This window comes from Saccopteryx leptura, chromosome 9 (genome assembly GCF_036850995.1).
Source record: "Saccopteryx leptura isolate mSacLep1 chromosome 9, mSacLep1_pri_phased_curated, whole genome shotgun sequence".
NCBI classification, from domain to species: Eukaryota; Metazoa; Chordata; class Mammalia; order Chiroptera; family Emballonuridae; genus Saccopteryx; species Saccopteryx leptura.
This window is the reverse complement of record NC_089511.1, coordinates 70,884,255-70,895,424: the sequence shown is the minus strand read 5'-3', so window position 1 is coordinate 70,895,424 and position 11,170 is coordinate 70,884,255. Positions and strand designations below refer to the sequence as shown.

General features: G+C 51.3%; 1 pseudogene; it reads left to right on the top strand.

Moving 5' to 3' along the window:
• Positions 1-6,224: 6,224 nt before the first annotated feature.
• Positions 6,225-9,307, top strand: LOC136381518 (large ribosomal subunit protein eL15-like; annotated as a pseudogene).
• Positions 9,308-11,170: the final 1,863 nt, after the last annotated feature.

Sequence of the window (11,170 nt, the reverse complement as noted above, 5' to 3'; positions counted from 1 at the left end):
GAGTGCAGGCATAAATGAGTGAGTAAAAGGATGCTGTTGTGATCTTGTGCAAGGCAGTTCTGTCCTCTGGGCCTGATACCTTCACTGATGATTGTAGGGTATCCATCTCATGCTCGGTGCTGGGAGAGCACAGAGCCGCCTGACTAGAGGGAGACAGGTGTGTCGAGAAACCGTGATAGCACAGCAGGGCGAGGTTATGCTTGGGGGACAGGCCAGCCTAAGGAAGCTTGTAGCAGAAGCATTTGGTGGCAGTTGGGACCGGGGCTGGGGTGGACTTCCCTGAGATGGAAACTAGAGCCCGGTCAGAAGGCTGAGAGAGAGTTAACAGGCAAAGATGGAGACAGGGTGTCCTGGTAGAGGGCAGAGCAGGGCCAAGCTATAGCAGGGAGGAGCGTAGGAAGGCTGTGCTGTTGCGAGGCCAGGAGCTGCACTGGGGAGGTGGGAAGAGACCAGCCAGACGGGCCTCGTTGGACTTTACCGTGCAGGCGCTGGCGCCACTGAGGGGTTTCAGGCAGAGGGGGCGACAGAGGAATGTCCTTCTGGATAGAAGGAGAGTCTGGGGCCCCTCCTGCTCAGGCGCCTGGGGGTATGAAACCTGGGGCAGAGGAAGGCAGGCTAGGTTAGGAAGGTTCCAGACTGTTGCCAGCAGAAGCCTCAAGGGACTGGTTTCCTCCCTGACGTCAACTTAAAGGTCACACGGATCCCAGGTCTGCTCTCAGGAGCCATTTAGGGCTCCACATTTTATGCTTCTACTCAGATCCCTTTGGGATCCAATGACATTCCCAGGCTGCACCACCTCATGGGGTAACCCGTCCCTTGAGCCTCAGAGGCACTGTAAGGGGCAGGACTTCCTTTAATTTGTCCTAAACTTACCTCGCTCAAGTTTCAAAGGGGGAGGGGAATATCTTAGTGTTTGGGGAGTGAGTGGAGAAGGAAATGCACCAGGAGCTGCCGCAGTGGGAAGGGGAACTCAGGACACCTTTGGCTCCAGGGTCTGTGCATCACATTAGCCCACGAGCTGGATTCTCATCACAACCGCAGACAGGCTGTCCCTTCCTCCCCGCAAAGCCAGGCCCGGCTCAGTGCCTGACCAGTACAGGCAAGAGCTGATGAGTGAGAGGTGAAAGTAGGCCATTCGACTGACTGCTCACTCCTGCAAAAAGATGCCGCAATTGGGGGCGTGTCCATTACAGCAACCCCCGGGCCTTGGACCGGTACTGGTCCGTGGGCCATTTGGTACTGGTCCGCAGAGAAAGAATAAATAACTTACATTATTTCCGTTTTATTTATATTTAAGTCTGAACGATGTTTTATTTTTTAAAAATGACCAGATTCCCTCTGTTACATCCATCTAAGACTCACTCTTGACACTTGTCTTGGTCATGTGATACATTTATCCGTCCCACCCTAAAGGCTGGTCCGTGAAAATATTTTCTGACATTAAACCGGTCTGTGGTCCAAAAAAGGTTGGGGACCACTGCATTACAAGACCTTGAAGTAACCAGGCTCCTTCAATGCTGCTGACTGTCCCTCCAGTCTCTTCGTCCAGTCCTGTCTCCGTCCCGCCAGGAACCTGCTCCAGCCAGCGCCTGGGCTTGAAGCCGTTCTCCAGAACTAGCCGCTGAGAGCCAGGACCAGACTAGGGCTCCAGGTAGAAAGCTCTAAGTCCTACTTACTTGGCTTCTCTCTGTCTCTCGTCCCTATAAGCAGTCCATCAGCAAGGCCAGTTTCACTTCCCAAACATGTCCCAAGTGTGTCAGCACGGCCTCTCCCCTGAACAGCCACCACTGGCTCTTCTCTCCCTGCCTCTGTCCCCCACCCACCCTCAACCTGGCAACCCATTCTCAGCCTGCACCAAGACGAATGGAAATGTAACCTGAGCATGTGCCTTTCCCTTTAAAGCTCCCCAGTAGCTTCCTGGTTCAGCGATGACAAAATTTACTAACCCTACAGGCCAGAGTCACACAGGCGCCACAGAGCAGGCCCTGCGGCCTCTCTCCTCTCCCTCTCCTTCACTCCACTCTGACCTTCTTCCTGTTCTTCAGACACACCAAGCTCATTCCCACCTCAGGGCCTCTGCTCCCTCCTGCTCACTGGAATGTTCATGCTCCATCCTCCGTTTTAATTATTTAATTAATTAATTTAGTAAACACTTCATGGTGCTTGATTTTATGCCAGGCTCAACATTTAAAGTTCTAAATAATTTGTTGACTCTTTTTAAAAAAAAAAAAAATTTTGTCTTTTTCAAATAGCATTTTATTGATTTATTTATTCATTTTTAGAGAGGAGAGAGAGAGAGACAGAGAGAGAGAAGGGGGAGGAGCTGGAAGCATCAACTCCCATATGTGCCTTGACCAGGCAAGCCCAGGGTTTCGAACCGGCGACCTCAGCATTTCCAGGTTGATGCTTTATCCACTGCGCCACCACAGGTCAGGCTAATTTGTTGATTCTTTGCATGGTTGGCTCCTTCCTGCCAGTTCAAATGTTTCCTTCTCATGGAGACCTTTCCTGACCATCAGATGACGGGGTACCACTGCCGCCCCATCAACACTGCTGCCCAGGCCCAACAGAAAATTCCTTTTATTTTTGTCATACCGATCCACACTAGACTGCAAGCTCCAGGAGGGCAGGGCCTGTCTGTCAAGTCGAAGCTTATTTTCCCACAGCCCAGCAGGCTTATTTCTCTGCCTGCCCATGAGAATGAATGAATGATGGGCCACCTGGCCAGAGAGGCTTTGAACATGGCCATGCTCTCTGAACCCTGCTGCTGACATGTACAAATTGCAGGATATAAGTGGTGAAATGAATCCTGTGGACACTGTTTAGAGGCTCAATCAGGGGATGGGCTTATAGGAGGGGGTTTTAGGTCTTGTCCGTAAATATGAAAATAACAACTGGCATGTTTGTAGCAAAAGGCAATTCACTTTAGAGCTTTCAAAGGAGCTTCATGCACATGAACTCAATGGCCTCTCCCAGCTACTCAGTGAGGCTGTCATAGACCCATTTCACAGATGTAGAAGCTGAGGCCCAGAAAGTCAGGGCGACACAGTGTGCACATGAGCCAGGGCTTACCATCATCTTCCATTGCTGTTGTGAAGCCTTTACAAAGGCCTGTATCCAACTGAGCACCTGTGCTCTGTACAATGACATCTATTTCTTAATTGATAGGTTCTTGGAACTGTGGTGAAATGACCTATTACAAAATCACCTGAGGCTCAGTGAAGTTAAGACACTTGCCTATTATAACACAGTTGGGTCCTGAAACTCAGCCAGCAGACAATCCTGCCACTTAGTAGACACTTCCTAAAATGGCTAGGTAACCCTGAAAGAACCTCTTGCTGTCTCTGCATCTTAGACTCTGTCTGTAAAGCCCGAGCTCTTACTAGCTCCTGTCTAGGTCTGTCTGGCTCTGACACGAGCAAGGGAGAGAAGAGAGTGAATGTGTGGCTGCTGTTCTCTCCTGTGGCCTCTTGCAACATGAGGAAAGGGCTGCCTGGATGCCTTGGAGCATGGCAGACCCCACACTGCCCAGGGCAGCATGGACGGAATGTAACCAGTCCAGGGGCACCCAATCCACAGGGCCCTGGCCTCCAGTGTGACCACGGTTGCACAGAAATAAAGAAAGACTGGAAGACCTTAGAGTGTCCTCAGGCCAAGAAAGTGATTCATATCCACATGGGGGTTTTAAGGTGGGAAAATGCTATGAGTAACACCCAGCCCCACAATAGAGCTGCTAAAATGAACAGTAGAAATGGATTTCCAGCCTGCGTTTCTTTTGGATAATAAAATCTAGTCCCTTTTCTGTACGTCCATGTCTCTCTCTCTCTCTTGCTTTCTCTTTCTTTCTTTCTTTCTTTCTTTCTTTCTTTCTTTCTTTCTTTCTTTCTTTCTTTCTTTCTTTCTTTTCTCTCTCTCTTGCTCTTTCTTTCTTTCTTTCTTTCTTTCTTTCTTTCTTTCTTTCTTTCTTCTCTCTCTCTTTCTTTCTTCTATCATCCCTCCCTCCCTCCCACCCTCCCTCCCTCCCTCCCTCCCTCCCCCCCCTCTCTCTCCCTCCCTCTCTCTCTCCCTCCCTCCCTCCCTCCCTCCCTCCCTCCCTCCCTTCCTCCCTCCCTCCCTCCTTTCCTTCCTTCCTTCCTTCCTTCCTTCCTTCCTTCCTTCCTTCCTTCCTTCCTTCCTTCCTTCCTTCCTTTCCTTTCCTTCTTCCTTCCCTTTCTCTTTCTTTCTTTCTTTCTTGCAGAATCTTTGAGACTGTTGTTCTACAGAAACACGATACTGCTGTATAGGTGTCCATTCCATAAGGGGGATGGGCACAGAGGATGGAAGAAAAGTGAGAGTCAAGGCCAGTCCTGAACTCCCAGGGACCCCCCCCACCACACACACACAGATGAGGAGAGGGAGGGGGAGAAGCTCACGCTTCCCTCCATGCCCAGAAGATCAGGTCTGACTCCATCCCCAGATATAGCTGTGAGGTGGGTGGTGGCTTCAGGGGCCAATCAGTTTTAGGGATGTGGCAGTATCTTCTGTTCTGTCAGGAAGGACAGGCTGTCTCCCGGACAGATGACTCCGGAACCAGTCACTCAGTCTGGCTGAGCTCTTCACTGCAGGAGGCATCAGGCTGACACTGGCCACTGGGCTGTTTAACATCCTCTGCTTTGCCTCAGTGTCCGTCCACAGAACTCCTGCCTCCCTGTGACCACAGTAGTGGCTCTGGGACCCCTTTTTGGGGACAAGATGTAATGGGAAGAACCCAGCCATTCCCCATCTGCTGTGCTGGTTGGAACAAGTTATTCTTTTCCTCTTAGAGCCTCAGTTTCTCCAATGGCAGAACAAACAGATTGGCTAGTACCAGAAGATTTTACACTTTGTTCCTAGAGTCAGGGGACACCAGCGGGACATACCCTGGGCCCCGAGAGTCTCTCCCCAATCCACATGAGGGCTCTGCTTTTACATTTGCATGAGTTATTTGTTGGGCTGCAGGAAGATTCCCTTCAAAGAAAGGTTTGCTCTGCCCTGCCCTGTCCAAGGTGGTCTGGGACTTCCATTTGGTGTTGCAGTCTGGATTTGGCACCTATAAGGAAGAGGCATGTGTCCCTTTGTCCCTGCAGGACTGGGATTAAGGAGGCTGAAACTCCTTCCTCATTTCTGGCCAGGATGCAGAATTGGGCCAGCATCCCACACAAGCTCCTCACTCTCTCTCTCTTAATGCCTAGCATATTCCTCCTGCTCCTTCCTCTGCGAGGCGGGGGACGCCTGGCAGATGCTGGCATTATAATTGTAAGGAATGGGAGCTGGATTCTTCTAGAGTTGGAGAGACTTTCCAAAGTCAAGTTCTATCTCATGCTTGATGGAAAAGAAACAAAGGGCTGAAGTAGGAATGAGAAATGAATGATCTGTATCTGCAAAAAATTAGGCATGGTGGGCACTATAAAAACACGCAACCTCAATTAAGCAAAAGAAAACTCTTTTATCCAGAATGCCACATTTTTAGGAGAAAGGGGCATGTGACTTCAAAAAAGAAACAAAACAGCCCTGTGGTGGCGCAGTGGATAAAGCATCGACCTGGAAATGCTGAGGTCACCGGTTCAAAACCCTGGGCTTGCCTGGTCAAGGCACATATGGGAGTTGATGCTTCCAGCTCCTCCCCACCTTCTCTCTCTCCCTCTCCCTTTCTCTCTCCTCTCTAAAATGAATTAAAAAAAAAAGAGTAACAAAACAGAGATTTAAGAAGATTTCTGTGGACTTCCTTTGTTGTTTCTCAGAGGCAATGCGCATTCAGTCCAGTGACCCTCCACCCCTTAGTCATCTCCGCGCTCTGAGGAAAAAACAGCATCGCGCACGGGTCAGCACCTCTGAGGGCCAACCAGCAAAGAGCAGCGCAGCCAGGGTGATGTTGTCAAGTTCTCGGCACTAGAAGGATGCAGAGACCCCCCAGTCAGAAACAACAGCAGCCACGACTAATGGGTCAGAGCGCCATGGAATGTGGAATGAGGAGGCAGCCCACCGTGCCCAGACTCAGGAGCCCCGTGAGGAAAAGGCAATGCTTCACCAGAGAAGGACCGGCACCAGGTCCGAAGCTGACAGGGAACTTAAGAGGACACTCGTGGGCGTTCCGGAACCCGAGGTGCAGCCTGAAGAGCCATCTGTGCCAGCACTTGGGCAGGGCCGGGAGCACATGGCCACTCTGCCCTGTCCACGCTGCCCTCAGGAGGTCTATGACTATCGCAATGTGCAAGACCCTCTGTCTAGTATTTGGGACGCTGGAGTCCACTGACAACTGGCCACCTGCGGGCATAGCCTACTGCTCCAAGCGGGGCCGGCTCACGGCACTGCCTCCCCACGTGGACCGGTGGAAGCGGCAGGCAGGGCTGCTGGAGCCCTCTGCCCAACCTCGACCCTGATGCCAGCCTCTAGGAGCCTCCCTGGGCCTCCACTGGACCGAGGAGCTGGTCTGCTTAGCCATCTCCGTCTCTTTTTGTCGCACCAGAGACATTCCCACAATGCCTTCCCTGCCATACCTGTCACACAGACAGATGGCCAAGACTGGAGGGGGTGGGAGGAAGCATCAGGCTGAAAAGGAGTTTGTGAAGTGAGCTGAAAGGAATGACAGGCAGGCCTTGAGCCAGCCTGGCTGCCACTCAGCTGCTGGAACATCTGACCCTTCTGTAATGCCTTGCCTTCCCCCGTCTGCCCTGCCTCACCCACCTTGGCCAATCCCACTGCCCCATGTAGAGCCACTGCCTCTGCACGGAGCCCTCTGCAGCTTGTCTCTCTGATCCCTGAGCTGGTGCCTTAGGTACAAAAGGTGCAGGCCATCGACATTAGTGTGGTTCTTGACTGGTGTCCCCATCTTGGTCCCTGCCTTGACTGTGGCCCGCCTCGCAGGAGCTAGGATCTCTGGAGTTGGGGCACCAGGACTGCATCTGGACCACCTCGTGCAAGGCACCTGCCTGCCACCAGCTGCAGGCCCGCCCCACCTGAGTCCTTGGTCTCTGCTGTAGCCACTGCTTTACCTGTGGATCCCTTTACCTGGACTGTGAGTTCCTCCTGGTTTCTTGAGGATAGGACATGGCACAGAGCCAGTGCCTAAGAGCTGTTTGTTGGGTTAGTAAGTTAGTGAAAGAGACAGAGACGAAGGGACAGAGTGAGTCTCCCTTCTGACGCTGCTCTGGTTTACTCCAAGTCAGACCACTTGGTTTAAATAAATCTTGCTCCAGCACCACTAGCTCTATGACCTTGGCCACATGACATAACCTTTTTGGGCCTCAGTCTTCTGATATATAAAATGAAGATAATAGTAGTACCTTCCACATAAAGTAATTATGAGCATTAAATGGGATAATGCAATAAAGTGTTTATACCAGTGCCTGGCACAGAGTGAGCCCTCATTATATGTTGTTGTTATTATCACTATTAATTAATGTCTTCTGGTCTTATTTGACACCACCTCCTCGGACAATGTGGCCACTGCCAAGTCCTTCCCCTCCGAGCTCCGGAGCACCTCCCATTCATGTGAAATCTACGTCAGCAGGACAGAGTTCCTAAGGTGTCTTCTGATGCCTCGGAGCTGGTGTTCAGTCCCAACCCTGCCACTCCCTAACTCTGCATCCTGAGTGAAGCACTCTGAGTTCCAGGGTCCTTGTCTGGAAAGTGCAGTAATGTGAGTCTTCATCTCAGAGAGACGTTGGCAGGATGAGATGAGATCTGCAAGGGGCAGAGTAGGCAATCGTGCCAGCTGCTGTCAGAGATCATCCGAGCTCCCCTGCTGGTGGAATAGGAACCTACCAGGGAGTAGCTGAAGCTGTGACCAGGAGTGGAGCAGCCAGTGGGAAAGTGGGTGGCTGGGTGACTGCAGGAGGGGCTGGGAGCTGTGTCCCTGTGCTGAGATGCCCCACCTTCAAGGCCCTTATAAGGGACATGGGCCCTTCCTGTTTACTGTTCCCTTCCTCCAAGTAGCACTCATTGTTTCTTTAGCATCAGGGTGGTAGAACTTCCTTTTGGGACCCTGAGGGTAGAATGGGTAGAGACTAGACCAGGGATTCCTTTTCTGAGTCCGAAACAGGGACCCCGTCCCTCACCCTCGGCAGCCTGGGCCAAGCCCTTAGCTCCGCAGCCCATAAGGGAGAGGCGGGGACTCCTGGGCATAAAGTCTCCAGCCTGCCTGCCTCCAGAGACTCCAGCGTGGTGTGCCCTGCCCTCTCTCTGCCCTGAGCAGTGAGCTCAGCAACCAGCCAGCTCCAGGGAAGGCTTCCTTCTCCAGGGACACAGTGTCAGAACTTCCTTCTCCGCACTCCCCCTTCCAGGTCCTCAGCACTTCCACAGGGACATCCTGCAACCTGCCCACCCAACCCTAGCTTGTCCACGGCAGGACCCTGCATCCTTCCTCTCCGCCCTACTCCCATCTGCTCTGTCCCTGAGGGCTCTGGGGTGACACTTCAAGCCTGGGGCTTGAGTCCTGGCTCTGTCTCTTAGCCATAGACCTTGGCCTATCTTTGAACATCTCTGAGCCTCAGTTTCCTCATCTTTGAAATGAAGATAATCCCAGCCCTACATCACAGAATGCTCGATGGGAATATAAGCAATACTGTATGTAAAGCATGAGGATGATGCCATCTCTTAATATAAGTACAAGCCGTGATCACTCCTTTCGGTCCATCCGCAGCCATCAGGTAAGCTGCTAATTAGGACATCCAGGAGCTACGGAGGAAGAAGCGCTCTGATGTGATGTGCTTTCTCCTCAGGGTGCACTGCTGGCAGTTCCGCCAACTCTCTGCGCTCTAGTCGCCCAACCAAACTTGGCCCAGTGAAGCACACAGGCTGGGATACAGGCCACGCAAGGTTATATCATGTATGAGATTTGTGTGTGCGGTGGTGGCTGCAAACACCCAGTTCCTTAGGGCGCGACCTACAGCCAGTCTGTCCCTTGTGAGTTAACCAGCTGTGTTTGCCGGAGTCCCTCAGTCTGATGCCGAGTAGCAGGCTGATGTCACTGTGGGGCTCTGAGAGTCCTGACTTCTCACTGGGTTGGTGAGGATTCAGCGTACAAATTCTTTGAGGTTATCCTCGCTGATCATTCCGTCAGCCATCAGAGGGAATGCTGACCCCCGATGGACCACTATGTGAGTCCGCAAGCACAGGGAGACGTGAGGGCTGACATCTGCAGGCCTCATGAGCTGAGGCCTTGGGAGGGGCCACAAGTCTCACCACAGTGCTGGCGGTCCCTGCTGTGCGGCTCAGAGAAGGCACAGAAAATACTCCCCAGTTCCACCGTTACCACTCATATAATACTTGTAAAATTCTTACCAAATAAACAATTTAGGACAGTCATGGCTGCTTAAATAAACACATGCTAAGATCATGGTCGTTTACCTGGGCTCACAGGCTCGTCATTGCCTTGACTTCTCCTTTGCCCTCACCTACCAGGTGGCCAATATTTGCCAATTTTACCTCTGCAGTTATCCCCTCAACCCCTTCCACAGGCCACGTTATGTCTCTTAGCAGAACTGTTGCAGTCTCCTTCTGGCTCCTCCACTGGACTCCCAATTCACCCTCTACGTGGCACTATGCACAGCTGGATGCTGTCACACCCTTTCAGAGAAATCTTCCAGGGCATCTTCAGGGCGGTGGTCAACTCTCCACCCCCGACTTTTCATTCCAGACTTATCTCTGACATCCCTCCATGTGAGCCTGCTATTGCCATTCTAGATTATTTCTTCTTTCCCAGAGTGGGGAGGAGTAAGAAAGCGCATTCCTTAGGTCTCTGTACTGTTTTCCTTACTACACTGTTTCCTGTGCTTACAATGTCCTTATATACATATGCAGTTCCTGATGTCTAACTTGTTTTCAAGGTCTGCTTCACATGCCACTTCCATGAAGCCTTTCCTGCTTCCTCCCTTCTAAAGTAATCACTTCTTCTCTTGAATTTTCCAAATGTGATGCTTCTGCTTCTGCTTAGCTCTTACTTAGCCCTGGATAGAAGGAACTATTGTCTGGTTCACCTTGTACCCCCACGACCCTGAACATGAGCTGCTGTTAATGCCTGGTGGGCCCAAGTCACATGACAACATAGAGTACAGGCTCCCTGGGGCCCTGAAGAGCACACAGCCAGCCCAGAGGCAGGGCACTGGTCCCGGCCTGTCTTGGCTCGGTTGCAATAAAGGGGCTAGGAAGTGGGAGTTCACTTTGGCCATAGTTTCTGCCCTCATGGGGCAGGTTCTAAAGAAAAGGCTTTGACAGGTAAGCATGTAATATAAATGTATGGGATTGTCGAGAGTGGATGATCCTCCTGGGACCTGAGGAGTCTGCTCTTTCCCCTGGTCCCTTGTGCCGGCCTCTCTGGAAGCTGGACTAACAGAGTGAAACCCACAGTAAGTGCGGCCGTCTACTGCATTCCCCAAACAGACAGCTGCCCTTGCTGTTTAGAGTTAGTTCCTGCAAAATTCAGTTCCTCTCAGCCCCACCAACAGCTGATACAAACATAGCTCCTTCCCCTCGCAAGACACAGAGCAAGGCCCGTTGCCTGCCTCAGCCTGGATGCAGGGCACAAACATGACCCCACTGCCCACGGCTCCTACACCAGCTCGTAGCTAGAGACAGTGGAGTGCAGGGAGGGTGAGTCTTTCTTCCTAAACCAGGTGTCGGCCCTCTGACCCTAAGTATCAGCAGTACTCTCAAGCATCCCCCCAAGGAGCCAACCATCAACCTGCGTGTGATTTAACACGCCCTCTGCAGCGTCCACGGCCCTTTCTTGATATCACAGCACCCCACACAGCCTGCCTATCATGTGACTGGACTGTGGGCAAGTCTCTTTCCTGCTCTCTAGCTTTCATTTGTGTGGCACCCCACAGTTGACCAAGAACTTTTATAATGACCCTGTACAATAGTTATTTATATGCAAATAGACAAAAGTAGGTTTATAGTTGTTCATATGGAAAATAATACAAGAATTAATAAATAATAATAATACAAGAATAAATTCTATTTTGCATACTCATAACTGTAAACCTACTTTTGCCCCACCCTGTATGTAAGAGATGGGCTAATCGGAAACTCAGAGAGGGTAAGTGGCTTTTCCAATGTTGAAAACCACACAGAGAGCTGAGATTTTAATGGAGGGCTCTCACTCCACAGCAAATGCTTCAAGGGCAGGCAGGTATCTAACCTACTTTCATCT